The sequence below is a fragment of the Antechinus flavipes genome, chromosome 3, assembly GCF_016432865.1.
Source record: "Antechinus flavipes isolate AdamAnt ecotype Samford, QLD, Australia chromosome 3, AdamAnt_v2, whole genome shotgun sequence".
NCBI lineage: Eukaryota > Metazoa > Chordata > Mammalia > Dasyuromorphia > Dasyuridae > Antechinus > Antechinus flavipes.
The window spans coordinates 576510601-576523996 of NC_067400.1; the positions used below are offsets into that span (position 1 = coordinate 576510601).

At 42.1% G+C, this 13396-nt stretch overlaps 1 protein-coding gene across 1 annotated transcript in view; it reads left to right on the forward strand.

The window, feature by feature from the left end:
* The first annotated feature begins 766 nt into the window (after positions 1 to 766).
* The window catches only part of WASF2 (WASP family member 2), an 82874-nt gene continuing 70244 nt past the window's right edge, over positions 767 to 13396 (forward strand). Inside the window, exon 1 of the mRNA XM_051988071.1 lies at positions 767 to 938. The gene's annotated coding sequence lies outside the window, so the exon portion shown is untranslated. The remainder of the gene's footprint in view (positions 939 to 13396) is intronic.

Here is a 13396-nt window from a genome sequence, read left to right on the forward strand (position 1 = left end):
CTCCAGCCAGCCTTGCACAAGGAAAACTTAATGAAAGTTCTGTAGGACTGAAATAAACCGAATGGAATTGACACCCGCGGCCATTGGAAGCTACCCCGAAGGGCGGGAGGTCCTGGGGTCCCAAGTTCTCTGAGGAAGAGAATTTTGAAGAGCTGTAAGCTAGGGTCGGGGGTTTGACAGCCCACTTTTCCGACACGTGGGGCCCTCCACAGGACCTCTCCAAGCCGGTTACCCCACCCTCGCTGCGCTCTCGGCCCCGCCCTGGGTGTGCTCGAGCCAGATCCAAGGACCGAGTAATTGACTCAACTTTCTAGTTCCCTCCTAGTCTTCGTCAGAAGCCGGGAGGAGGGACTGGGGCGAAACCAACTGTAACCAGAGGGTGCCAAGAGGAAGTTTCTAGACTCAGCTCATTTATTCAATTCATATACACCACTCTCTAGAATCTCACACAAGAATAAACTGAACAAAATTATTTTAAAGAGGATTTAATTTTTTAAAAGTAATATTTTCTGTTTTTAATTTAGGAAGTTGACTTCCTGGTACCCCGACTTTAACTTTATTTGGTCTCCTCCCTCCTGTTTACTCCATTTGCGGAAGTCTTTCGGGTGGAGCTCCCGGGGCAGTGCCTGCCGAGTACGTCTTTTGCGTATCAGTTTGACAGGCGCTCCATGAAGGCCAATGAAAAAGCTGGAAGCGCTGAGAGGGCGTGGCCACGAACCAATCAGATTTGATGTCGGGGTGGGGCTACGTCTCAGGGAGGGGAGCGCGTAATGGCGGACTCGGATCTGGCGAGCGCGACCGGGGGCGTAGCGAACTGAGGGAGGGACCGAAGGCAGAAGTAGTGGCCGCTACTGGAGGGGCGAGACGACCCTGCGGACCGCAGCAGCAGATAGAGCGGGGCGACGGGCCCTGTAGCTGTGGGCTTCTCGCGCACCCAGGTGAGCAACAAGTCCCGCTGTCCCGGGAGAGGGCGGCTCCTGGCGGGGCCGGGCCTGGCCTGGCCGGCGTCCGACGGGTCCGAGCCGGGGGCATTGGGCAGGTGTAGGGGACAAGATCTGAGCCGCTCCCTCGGGGAGCCAGCAGGTGTCTGTTCCATAGAAGAGTAAGACGTGGGGGAATGAAGCAGGGTTCTGGGTTCTAGGCTGCCCGTAGGGGAGGGATTCGGGGCTCCAAACTCTTCCACAGGGGAGTCAGCAGGGTCCCAGACTGTTCCATGGGAGAGTGAGCCATGGGGGACGGAGCAGGGGTTGTAGGCTGTCCAGTAGGGAATTGAACAGGGGCATGGGCCGTCTTACGGGGGAGTGAGCAGGGGAGGTTCCGAGCTGTCTCCCAGAGGAGGGAGCAGGGGGGTTCTAAGCTTCCTCTCGGGAGGGAGCAGGGGGGGGTGGCTAGGCTACTCTTTGATGTTGGGAGCAGGGGGTCTGCCTCTCGGGGAGGAAGCAGGGGTGCTAGACTACCTCTTAGGAGAGGGAGCATGGGGTCCCAGCTGTTCCAAAGTGAGTAGGGATCCCAGGGCTGTCTCATGGGGGAATAAGTTTTGGTGGAGTGAGCCGGGGGTCTTAGGGCTGTTGTAGGGGGTTGTCCCTGTGCAGGGGGGTGCCAGGCCTGACCTACAGGATGGTGAGCAGAGGCCCCAGGCAGCTCCTTAGGGGACTGAGCAGGGGGAACTCTTAGGCTCCCTTTGGAGATATGTTGGTGGCTGATAGAAGGGTGGGCAGGGTGCAGCGGCTCTTCCTTGTGGAGAGGTCGAGGTGGGTACCACGTCTGTCTCCTAAAGGAACTAAACTTGGACTTCTTACATGAAGGCAGGAGTGCTCGGGCTGTCCCAGATTTAGTCCGGGCCTGCTCCCTAGCTGGGGGCAGGGGTAGTGGTACCAGGGCCATCCCTCGGAGAAGGAGAGGAGCACACTGAGGCTGACCTGCAAGCCAGCAGAAGGAAGTGGGCCCTGTAGAGCGGGAGGAGTTCCCGAAGCCCCCAGAGGGAATGGAGGAGGGCTTCTCAGGCCTGCCCCATGGATTGGGGGGAGAGAGGAGTACCTGCCAGCCCATGAAAAGTATGGGCATGAGGACGCCCCGCCCCCGCTCTTGGGAAGTGAGTGGTGTGTTTGGGACAAGCTTTGGGATCCGTGCTCAGATGTGGGGGTGGGGGGCTCGATGAAGAGCTGGGGTCCCATATTCAGGTGGATGGGGGTGTACCAAGGCCTGCCCTCAGGGGAGAACAGGAGTGATAGAATGTGCCAGGATGAAATGCCCACAGGGGAGGTGAGATGAGGTGGTGGCACTCTGGGGAGGGGGGTCGGGTCAGGGGAGGTGGGGGAGTGGTTATAAAGCTATATCACAGGGAAATGAGAATGGGCTGAGGGCTGCAAGGGCTGCCCCGCAGAGAGATGGGAGAGGAGAGGAGGCAGCGCTTGCCAGAAACAAGTGGGGGGATCCAAGCCTTCCCCATTGTGTGTGAGTGAGTGTGTGTGCCCCTGCGGCTACCAGGAGAGAAGTGTGCCCGTGGAGAAGAGGCATCGGGGAGGGCCCCACACTTTTCTATAAAGCGAGAGTGGGGTGGGGCTACAAGAGGTGCTGTTAAGAGAGATGTGGCTGAAGTCAGGAGTTCAACCATGACATTTAACGGAGCTGTGTGACCCTAGGCAAGTCACTTAACCCTACTTGTCTCAGCAAAAAACGAGAGAGAGAGAGAGATGTGGGGAGTCCCAGGACCAGACCCATAGAAGGAGGGAACGCATGGAGAGGATGCGCCATAAATAATTATAAAGTCATCTTACAGACAGGGACAGTGGGGATGGTGGGACACACAGATCTGGGAACTGCCCGGGCCCCCTCTCTGCAGAGTTGCTGGGGGAGGGTCTACAGAAAGTGTAGGGATTGTGGGGACAGTGTCAGCCCTGACTGAGAGGGAGGTAAGACCAGGAATGACCGGAGCTGTCCCAAAGAGAGAGGAGCCTGGGAGGCATCTTAGGGCTCCATGGGGATGCTGGAGGCTGGTGGACAGAGAGCTAGAGCTGATGCTGTGGACGCTGCCAGGGTCTTTCTACAAAGGGGGGGAGGGAGATTTACAGAGCTAACCCAAAGGCAGGGAAGGGTAGTACTGTTCCAGAGTGAGGGGCTGTGGGACAGTCCCGGGGCGCTCTCTCTCAGACATGGGACTGGGACCTGGGCCACCTCCCAAGCAGGCAGGTAGGATTGGGTTACGGGTGTGAAGGGTGAATCGGTCTGTGTATTATACCGTCACTTAGCCCAGACTGTGCGTGAGAGTGAGGAAGGGTCCTGAGGGGGAAGCCACTGTACGTTCCATGCAGACGTGAACCTCACAGGCGCGGTTGGGTCACTTTGGCTGTGGGTGCTGCCCCCAGGAATCCGAGGGGATTGTGGAGGAGAGCATGCGATTGGGCTTACCCAAGACTTAAAATGCCGTGTATTTTCTGTTCAGTTTTATTCAGCAAAGGTTTATTAAGTGTTTTCTATATGTGAGGCATTGGGGGACATAATGAAGTAACGCATGTGATGCTGTCAGTTTACCAAATGCTTGGTATTTGGATGGCTCTGTGATCTCATCTGCAGGAGTTCTTCCTTGGAGTGTCCCATGCCCTGTCATTCTGGGTGAAAGTGACCCTGCCCTCCTGTTGGTCTTGGGCTGGGTCTCTCTTGTCATTTCACAGGTCCTGGGATTCCCGGGGACTTGAATCTGTCTGGTATTCGTTCATCAGAGCCCTTTAGGAAGCCAGTTCTCTTCTTGAGTGCTTAATACCACCCTGGCAGGTCACACTGTTGCCAGTTCTCAAATAAAAGTGACTGCCAAGGTCATGAAGTTAGTAAATGTTGTACCTTCTGATTCTAAATCCATTGTTCTTTTTACTCCACTTTTCTGCCTCTCACATACCCCCATTCCACTTGCTGGTTCCATACGCACATTTTATCATAGGAAGACACTGGCTTAGTGAGGTTAAGGGGGCAGTCTTTGTCTAAGGAGAAACAGTAGGAACAGTGATACCTCTTCAGAGGACCTAGTCAGATCTTTTGGGGGCCTGAGGTAGACATGTGTCCCTGGTGCTTGGGGTCCACAGAGTTTTGAGGTAGGGGATAGGTGCTGACTTTTGGGGGTAGGTCCCATCATTTAGGCCTTTTAGGAACTACTGAGCAACCTGGTGACTTGAAACAAATAACAGCTCCTCCACTCTAGTGGTGTCCCGATAGCCATAGTTAGAAGAGTTGCCTTCAGGAAGTTATCCCAACAATGGAAGTGAAGGCTTCCTGCCCCACAGCTTCCTGTTCTCCCTCCCCATGGCTGCATTTCCCCGGAGTTGGATCCCGGTACAACTCCCTGTTGGTACAAAGTTTGAGTCCTTGGGACAAAAGCCTGTCCGCCAGGCTGTTTCTTTGTACTTTTTGTTATCTGACCTCCAGAAGGTTGAGTACCTTCTCAGGACTCAATTTAGCTTCAGAAACTGCAACTCTCCTCTAAATCTCAGAGGCTTTGATTAATCTAGACCACAGGGCAGATGGGTAGGCCTGGCCTGGGGAGGATTCTCATGTGAGTTTGGGGTGGGAGAAGGCCTTTTTGGAGCTGGGGCAAGAAGGAAACTGCTGAGAATGAGTGTCTGTAAGTAGCAGAGCTACCACATTTTTCTTTGTTTGAAGAACCAGAAAAAGAAGCTGATAGCTAAAGGAGGAAGGAAAGCATGTGAAACTTATTCCTGTTTAAATGTCTTCTGAGTTGTCCCTGTCAGAAGCTGCTGTCATGGAAAAAGTCAATTGTAATTTGTTCAGTGGAAATTATATTACAAGATCAAATAAATTTTTTATCTAAGCCCCACAAGACAATTAAAAAAAACAATTCAGAACGTTTCACTGTACAGGTGATTCATCAGTACGATAACTCTTTTTCTTGACATAATTATGAAGTCAGTCCTGTAGTATATTTTAACTATGATTCTAGTTAGTGGTTTCAACTTCAGAGGAATTAATCTTGATCTAAATACAGGATAGGGCAAAAAGTACTTTACAGTTGAACAACACCATAACCTGTTCAATTTATGTTTGTTGTCAAAAGAAATTGCTTATTTTATATTTTATGTTATGTAGTGATTTTTGGTAAGTGAGAGAATTGCTCAATATCCATTTGCCTATTTGTATTGGAGAGAAGCTAATCTGAATTCTCAGGAGCAGAGCCAGGAAGATCCCTAGATTTTTAGAATTTTAGAGTTGATTCGCAAATAATATGGTTCTTTAGTTATAACATCATCACTGTTGTAGTTCTGCATGTGGAATTTATTTTTAAAAGTTGCTTAAACCTACTTTCTGGTAAGCCTACAATCAGAGGTTTCAGAGCTAGAAGCCTTGAAGCTAACCTGGAGATCATCTGGCTAATCTTTCCTTATTTATAGATAAGAAAATTGAAATCCAGAGAAATGACTTGTCCTTGCACAAAAATTAGGTGGGAAAACTGATATAAGCTTCTTCAGATTTGCTCTGACCTTTTTTAGCTTGGTGGGATCTGTTACAACTTGTACCCTACCATTGTAACCTTTAGGAATTTGGGGGCTTCTTTGCGCTTTGATTAGGCACCAGGAAGAATGTGTTAAAATGCGGAAGAAAGGATATGCTATAATATATTTTTAATTTAAAGCATTGATGTTTTTCACTTTTATGTGTACCTAATATGAAAAATCTAGATTTATAAAACAAATCAAGGATAATTATTCACTTTACAAAAGGATTTACTACAAAATTTATTTAAATAGAAAAGTCTCCTAAAGGCTTGGTGTTAGCTATAATTCAGTTTATATATTCATTAAGCAAGCATTTATTAAGTGGCTACTATGTGCCAAGTATTATCCTAGGTCCGGAGATATAAAGATAAAAATGAAATGTTCCCTCTCTTCAAAGAGCTTACATTCTACTAAAGGAAAACAGCATATAAACAGAAAAATAAGTATAAATTTTATACAAAATGATTTCTAGGACAAGGATTAGGATATACTTCTTGTAAGGTTGAGGAGAAAAACAAATGATTCTGGTAACATTCATTTCCCCTTGTCTTCTCACTTTGCACAAAGTGACAGCCCCAGCAAAGTCATGGAGACAGGAGATGGAATGTCATATATGAGGAGCATCAGAGTAGGACATTTTGCTGGAATGTAGATTGCATGAAGAGTAATGTTCCGTCAGCCTTGAAAGATAGGTTGGAGCTAGATTAAATGCCTTACAGGGGAGTTCCTATTTTGTCCTATAGGCACTTTTCAGGGGCACATAACATTTGTAAAGGGAGTTTGACCTGTATCACCAGAGCTTGAAAGATTACTTAGGTAACACTGTTATCAATAGAACAAGTCCCATAAAATCTTTTGGTTGGTGCCTGCATACCACCCAGCCACCTTTTTTGAGTACCAAAGTCTATCCCATATTTTGTGAATAGTTCTAAACATTTAAAAAAGTACATTTACTCTTTTCCTTTCCCTACAAAATTCCCTTTCTTAATTTCTGTAGGAGTAGGTCTTGATCAGACTGTTCCAGGCTTCTCCTCCTCCTAACACATTTCTGATAATTCAGAAATATTTATCAATAGTAGAATTGGTCAGGAATGTCATTTTAGCTTAACTGGGTAATTTGTATCTTAGGAGTGGGATGTTCAAGATAATCCCAGGATAAACAAGTTCTGTATTTTCTTTTTTTATCCCATAATACTTGATATCAAGTATTGGCTGATTTGTTGCTGTTCCTATGCGATAGAATGAGTAAAAGGGATGCCTTTATTATAAGGTGGGAGAGCTGTCTTTGTGTCATAGTTCATTCTTAGAATTGGCCTGGTTTCACTGGATAGTTCTAGAGCCCTAGTTCATTACTAGAAGAAAATCTTAGGATTTCTCACCTCATCCTTCTTATATTCACAGTGATTGGGTAAGAAATGAGGGCAGTATTATATATAGATTGGAGAGTTCTGCTTAACTCTTGGATGATCCATTCCAAGGGTAAGTACAGGCCACGCTCTTTCCACTTTAGCCTTTTGACCAATGATCCAAGACAAATTAAAATGATAGTCATAAAAACAGCATCATAGATAGAGCTCTGAAAGAGGTCATCCAGGTTAACTCATTCATTTTATTTTCCATTTTTCTTTAAACTTTTATTTTTTTCCCCGTCTTTGAAAGTTTAAAAAGTTTTAGTCTGAACTTAAAACACTGCCCAAAAGAGTAATTCATCTACACTGCAGAACACAAAAAAGTATCCTATGTAAAACTGAATCTTCACTGCTTACTTTTAAAGAAAAAGTATATAATAAATTCTTCATGCTTCTCTTAAAACTAACCTGCTTCTCTGTACTTTCTTCTGAACTTTTGTTGTCTATCATTTAAAAAAAAATTAAATTGCTCTTTTAAAAAGCATTATTGCTAACCTTTCCCCCAATTAAAAACTGAGAGAAAGAGGAGAAAAATTCACTTGTAACAAATAAGCATAGTCAAAAAATATTGTTCACTAGCAAGGTCCAAAACTGTATGTTTTTGTATCTTGTGCTCATCATCTTTCTTTCAGGAGGAGGTAACATACTTCATCATGATTTCTGTGGTTATTGCATTAAGTCTTTCAAAGTTGTTTTTCTTTATAACTTTGCCATCTTTATATAAGTTGTTCTCTTGGTTTTGTTCATTTCACTCAGCATCACTTCATATTATCCAAGATCCTCTGAAATTTTCTCTTTCATCATTTCTTGTGATATAGTAATATTCCATTATATCACATACCTCAATTTGTCCAGCCATTCATTCCTTAGTTATCAAAGAGACAATCACTTCTTTTCTTTTTCTTTTTTTAATCCCCATTTCAGGAACAGGAAGTTTATTTTGTTTGTAGCTATTCCTCATGGTATTAAACTCCCTCTTTTAAACATCCTCTTTTCTTATCCCCTCTCATTTCCCTTTGAGTTTAATGAATCTCTACACTAAACTATTATATGTGTGTATTCAACCCTCCTTTCTCCATTTAAGAGGATTGAGGTTTGTCTGATGTCCCAATTCCTTCATCCTTTCCTCTGTATTTGGATATTCTTCAAATATATTTCAATTAGAAAAAATAGCACATTCCACCTCCTTCCTTTTTATTAGTGTAAAAATACACTGGTGTGTATTTTTCTCCTTTTTTTTTTTTAACCCTCCTTTCTTTTTCCTTGCTTAAACTCTGAACAGAATCAAATCAGTCTATTCCTAATACCTCTATTTTTCTTCTTTAACTCCTTCAATATTCTTTGAAGACATTAAGGTTTTTAAGGGTTGGTTGTTTCTTTTCCCCCATTAGAATGTTTGCATTTCATCATTATATAATTGATCAGATAAATTTACCCTCCAGGCTTCTCTAAATTCCTATATTTGCTTCTCAGAGTTCCTACGCTCCTTTCTTAGTCAGAAATGCTTGAAAATTTTCTATTTTATTAAAGGCCAATTTGTTTCCCTATAAAATTGTATTTAGCTTTGAAGAGTAACTTATTCTTGGTAGTAAATATCTTTTGCCTTTTGAAGTGTTGAATTCCAAGATCTTCTCTCAGTTACATTTGAGGTTACTAGTCTTGCGTGATCCTGATTTTTTTGATATTTGAACTACTTTCTGGATGCTTGCAATATTTTTTCTTTGATTTGGATTTTGGCTTTGATATTCTTGGGACTTTTTCTTTTGGGGTTTCTTTCAAGTAGATCCTTAAAAAAAAGTTTTTATTGATGTTTTGTTTTATTATACCCCCATAATTCCCCTTCATAGCCTTCCTCTCCTCACTGTCATCTCATATAATGACACTTTTTTTAAAGAAAAGAATAGGAAAAAAGTTCAGCATAACTGATCAATATATTAAAAAAAATGAAAATATATACAATGTGCATCATTTGGGAAATTCTTGCTTCTACAAAGGGAGGGGGTAGAAATGTTTTCTCATGTTTGTGATTTTGAGTCATGTTTTTTCTTTATAATTTTGCAACTTTCACTTATTTATTTATTTATTGGTGGTTTTATCATTTCCATTGTTATAGTCATTGTGTATATTGTTTTCTTTGCGCTACTTAACCTCACTCTGCATTGGTTCATATAAATCTTTCTATATGAACCCTTCATCACATTTGTCATTTCTTAAACACATTAATAGTCCATTACTTTATGTTTCACAATTTGTTTAGCTATTATGCAGTCTATAGATATCTATTTTGTTTCTATTCTTTACAGTCACAAATGGTACTGCTTTATTTTGCTATATATGAAGACTTTCTTCTTATCAATGATTTCCTTGGGGTTATAATCCTCAATGAAATTTTCTGCAATTAAGGATATGGATATCTTAACATCTTAATTTGCTTAATTTAAAATCGTTTTCTAAAATTCTTATTGGCAGCTTTACTATCAATATAGTAGTGTTCCTTTCTTCCTACAATCCCATGAGTCCTGAATATTCCTATCTTTTGTTACCTTTCTTAATTTATAGTATAAGCAATTTTAGGGGTTGTTTATAGTTGACAATTCTTTTGAGAACTGTTTGCTCATAGCCTTTGTCTATTTATATTTGGAGAATGGCATATATATATGTATATATATGTCTGTTTTAATTGTTTATCTTGTATACAATACCTTTATCTGTTAGAGAGAAATTTGGTCATTCTTCCAATCTTCACTTTGCCCTCTGATTCTGGTAGGTCTGGGCAGTTTTTATTTATGGTTTTTTAATATAGTATCCAAGTTTCTTAAAATAATAGTTTTCAGGGAGTCTGTTGATTCTTAAATTCTTTAAATTCTTAAAAATTAAACTTTAAGTCAATTTTCAGGTCAATTATTTTGATATCAGATATCTTATATTTTCTTCCTTTTTTTCCAGCGGTTTTTTTTTTCCCCCATTTTATACAGTCATTGATTACTTTGTCTATTACAGTTTTCAGGGACTTTATTTGGGTAAAGATGAACACTTTCTCAACTAAGCTTTTCATTCTCTCAAATCTTTTGCCGTAAAGCTTTTATTTTATAATTTGTTTAATTTCATTATTGCTTTATTATATTGCTTCATATTATCTTGTTTCATTTCGTTTAGATATTCATTTAGTCCTTGTGGAAAATCCATTTTTTCCTATTGAATCTCTGCTTCCAGCTGTTACAGAGATACTCTTTTGGAGGGATCCTTAGATTTATAATAATTTTTGGTATTAGTATTTTCTTTATATACTCATTTACAGCTTGTAATTCCTGATTTGGGGTGTTGGACCAGGACCAGACTTCCCACTTCCTCTCCCCCTCCATCCCTACTCTCTGTGTTTTTGGGTAAGGAGCTGAGCCCTGATTGGTCTTGGCATTTGTCTTCTGGATTCTTGCACTGATCTCCATCACTCAGGGTTAGACTTCCCTGAATTTTTGAAGCTGAGTCCACTTTAGACCAGTGTTGCCTTGTAGCAGTGTATTGATGGCTTATCTCTGTCCACTGCTCCCTGGGATTTCCAGAGTTCTTAACCCTGGAGTTAAGATGTCCCTTCACTCTCTATCTCCCCTTGTGTTCCTTCCCTGGGGGCTTTCTCTGGGGAATCCTTTAGACATTACCTGTACTGTCTCTGATATCCTTGGGAGATTGATTACCTGCCACTGTTTTTGGATTTCCTAGAAGGTCTCTATTTTCTACAGCTAGGTGGTACAAAGGATAGAGTGCCAGACCTGGCTGAAATCAGGAAGACCTGAGCTCAAATGGGGCCTCAGACACTTAACTAGTTCTGTGGACTTGTTCCACAGTCACTTTATCCTTTTTGTCCCAATTTCTTCATCTGTAAGATGAGCTGGAGGAGGAAATGACCAGTCATTCCAGTGTCTTTGTCAGGAAAACCCCAAATAGACTCACAGAGAGTTGGATACCACTAAAACGACTGAACACCACCACCACCCATTTCCTGTTGCCTATAGCCAGAAAAGTCTGGCCAGTGTGTCCAATTCTAAGGTGGAAGAAGCCTCTTGTAGTTTTTCATTGGATTTCTTTCTTTTTTTAAAAAAAATTTATTGGTGCTTTTTATTTTTAAAACATGCAAAGATAATTTTTCAACATTGACTCTTACAAAACCTTGTGTTCCAATTCCCCCCCCCCCTTCCCTTCACTTCTTCCTCTAGATAGCAAGTAATCCAATATATGTTAAACATGGTAAAAATATATAGCAAGTAATCCAATATATGTTAAACATGGTAAAAAAAAATGGTAAGTCGAATATAGTAATACATATTTATATAATTATTTTGCTGCACAAAAAAAAATCTGATCAAAAAAGAAGAAAAATGAGAAAACATAAAATTCAAGCAAACAACAAAAGAAGTGAGAATGTTATATTATGATCCACACTCAGTTCCCACATTCCTCTCTCTGGGTGCAGATAGCTCTCATCATCACAAGGTCATTGGAACAAGATCATTGGCCCGAATCATCTCCTTATATTAATAATGAGATGATTGAGAAGAGCCACATCCATTAGAATTAATCATCACATAATCTTGCTGTTGTCCTGTACAGTGATCTCCTGGTTCTGTTCATTTCACTCAGCATCAGTTCATGTAAGTCTCTCCAGGCCTTTCTGAAACCATCCTGCTGATTGTTTCTTAGAGAACAATAATATTCCATAATATTCATATACCGCAATTTATTCAGCCATTCTCCATTTGAGGGGCATCCATTCAGTTTCCAGTTTCTAGCCACTATGAAAAGGCTGCCACACAAATTCTTGCTCGTACAAGTCCCTTTCCCTCCTTTAAGGTCTCCCTGGGATATAAGCCCAGTAGTAACACTGTTGGGTCAAAGGGTATGCATAGTTTGATAACTTTTTGAGCATAATTGCAAATTGCTCTCCAGAATGGCTGGCTCTGTTCACAGTTCCACCAACAATGTATCAGTGTCCCAGTTTTCCCACATCCCCTCCAACATTCCGCATTATCTTTTCCTGTCATCTTAGCCAATCTGATAGGTGTGTAATGGTATCTCAGAGTTGTCTTAATTTCCATTTCTCTTATTAATAGTGATTTGGAGCATCTTTTCATATGACGAGAGATAGTTTCAATTTCTTCATCAGAAAATTGTCTGTTCATATCCTTTGACCATTCATCATTTGGAGAACGGCTTGACTAAGTTTGAGTTAGTTCTCTATATAATTAGAAATGAGGCCTTTATCATTACCTCTCCTTGGATTTCTTGACTGTGATTCATGCTGCTTCATACTTGGGTGTTTTGTTGGCATGGGTATGCCAGGCAGTTTGCCTTCTGCTCAGGCAGCCACATTCACCTTCATCTGCCTAGAGAGGCAAAGGATTTGCCAACAGTCACATTGGAAATGACAGGAAGAGGCAAAGGAAGGCATGATAGAGCCTGGGATGGAGGAAATGGCGCAGAGGTTAGGGTGGGGATGCTCTGAAATCCATGCTTTGCATGGTATGAGATTGTGGGGCACAGATGTTGAGCTCTGACCCCTGCGTACTTTTGTAGTGCCTTCTACAGAGTACATGCTTTACATGTGTTGAGTGAAATATTTGGTGAATACTTTGTAAGCCTAAGTAAATGTGAGTTATGATAATTGTGATGATTCATTCTCTTCTTATTCCGTGACTCTTGCTTTAATTACCTTTTTTTTTCTTCTCTGTGTTAGGGCTGAGATATCTTGACATTTGGGTTAAGTGGGGCAGTAAAAGGCAATGAATGCAGGCTCAGCAATATGGTGAAGTTGAAAGATTTGGATTTGGAGTCTATCAACAAGCATTTATTCAGTGCTTATTATGTGCTAGATTCTAGAGAAAGACAAAAAAAAAAGGATCCTCAGTCCTTCCCCTAATGAAATAGACAATAGAGGTGACAACAACCTTATAAAATTGAGGCTGTACAAGATGTTTGCAAAGTAGAAAGTGATCTGGAGAGAGGGGTGGATTAGTGCAGCTGGGGATGGTGGTGGGGAAAGACCTCCTATGGAGGACTGAGTCCTAAAGGTCAGAGGGGGGAACATCCCAGGTAAGTCCAGAGAAGCGCCTGTGCAGAGGCCCAGAGGCTGGAGATAGAGATGAGGAATGAGGGGCGTGTTGGAAGAGTTGCCTGCAGGCCAGTATAGCAGCATGATGGAGGGTTGGAAGGGGAATGAGATAACTGAATTCCAGTTTTGATTCAAGGTTAGCTTTGTAACCTAGGCAAGCCACTTAATGTCTCTAAGCCCCAGCTTCCTCATTAGTAAAATAGGAGTCATGTTTGTATTATCTCCTTCACAAGCTTCCTGTTGTGAAGAAAGTTCTTTGAAAGCCATAAAGAGCAGTATAAAAATCACTTGTTGATGTGTTGGATAGATAAGCTTTCCTTTCTTGTTCTTCTCTGCCATTTTGGTAAGGAGAAAAGGGTTAGAAGGAAGAAATCAAGATACGA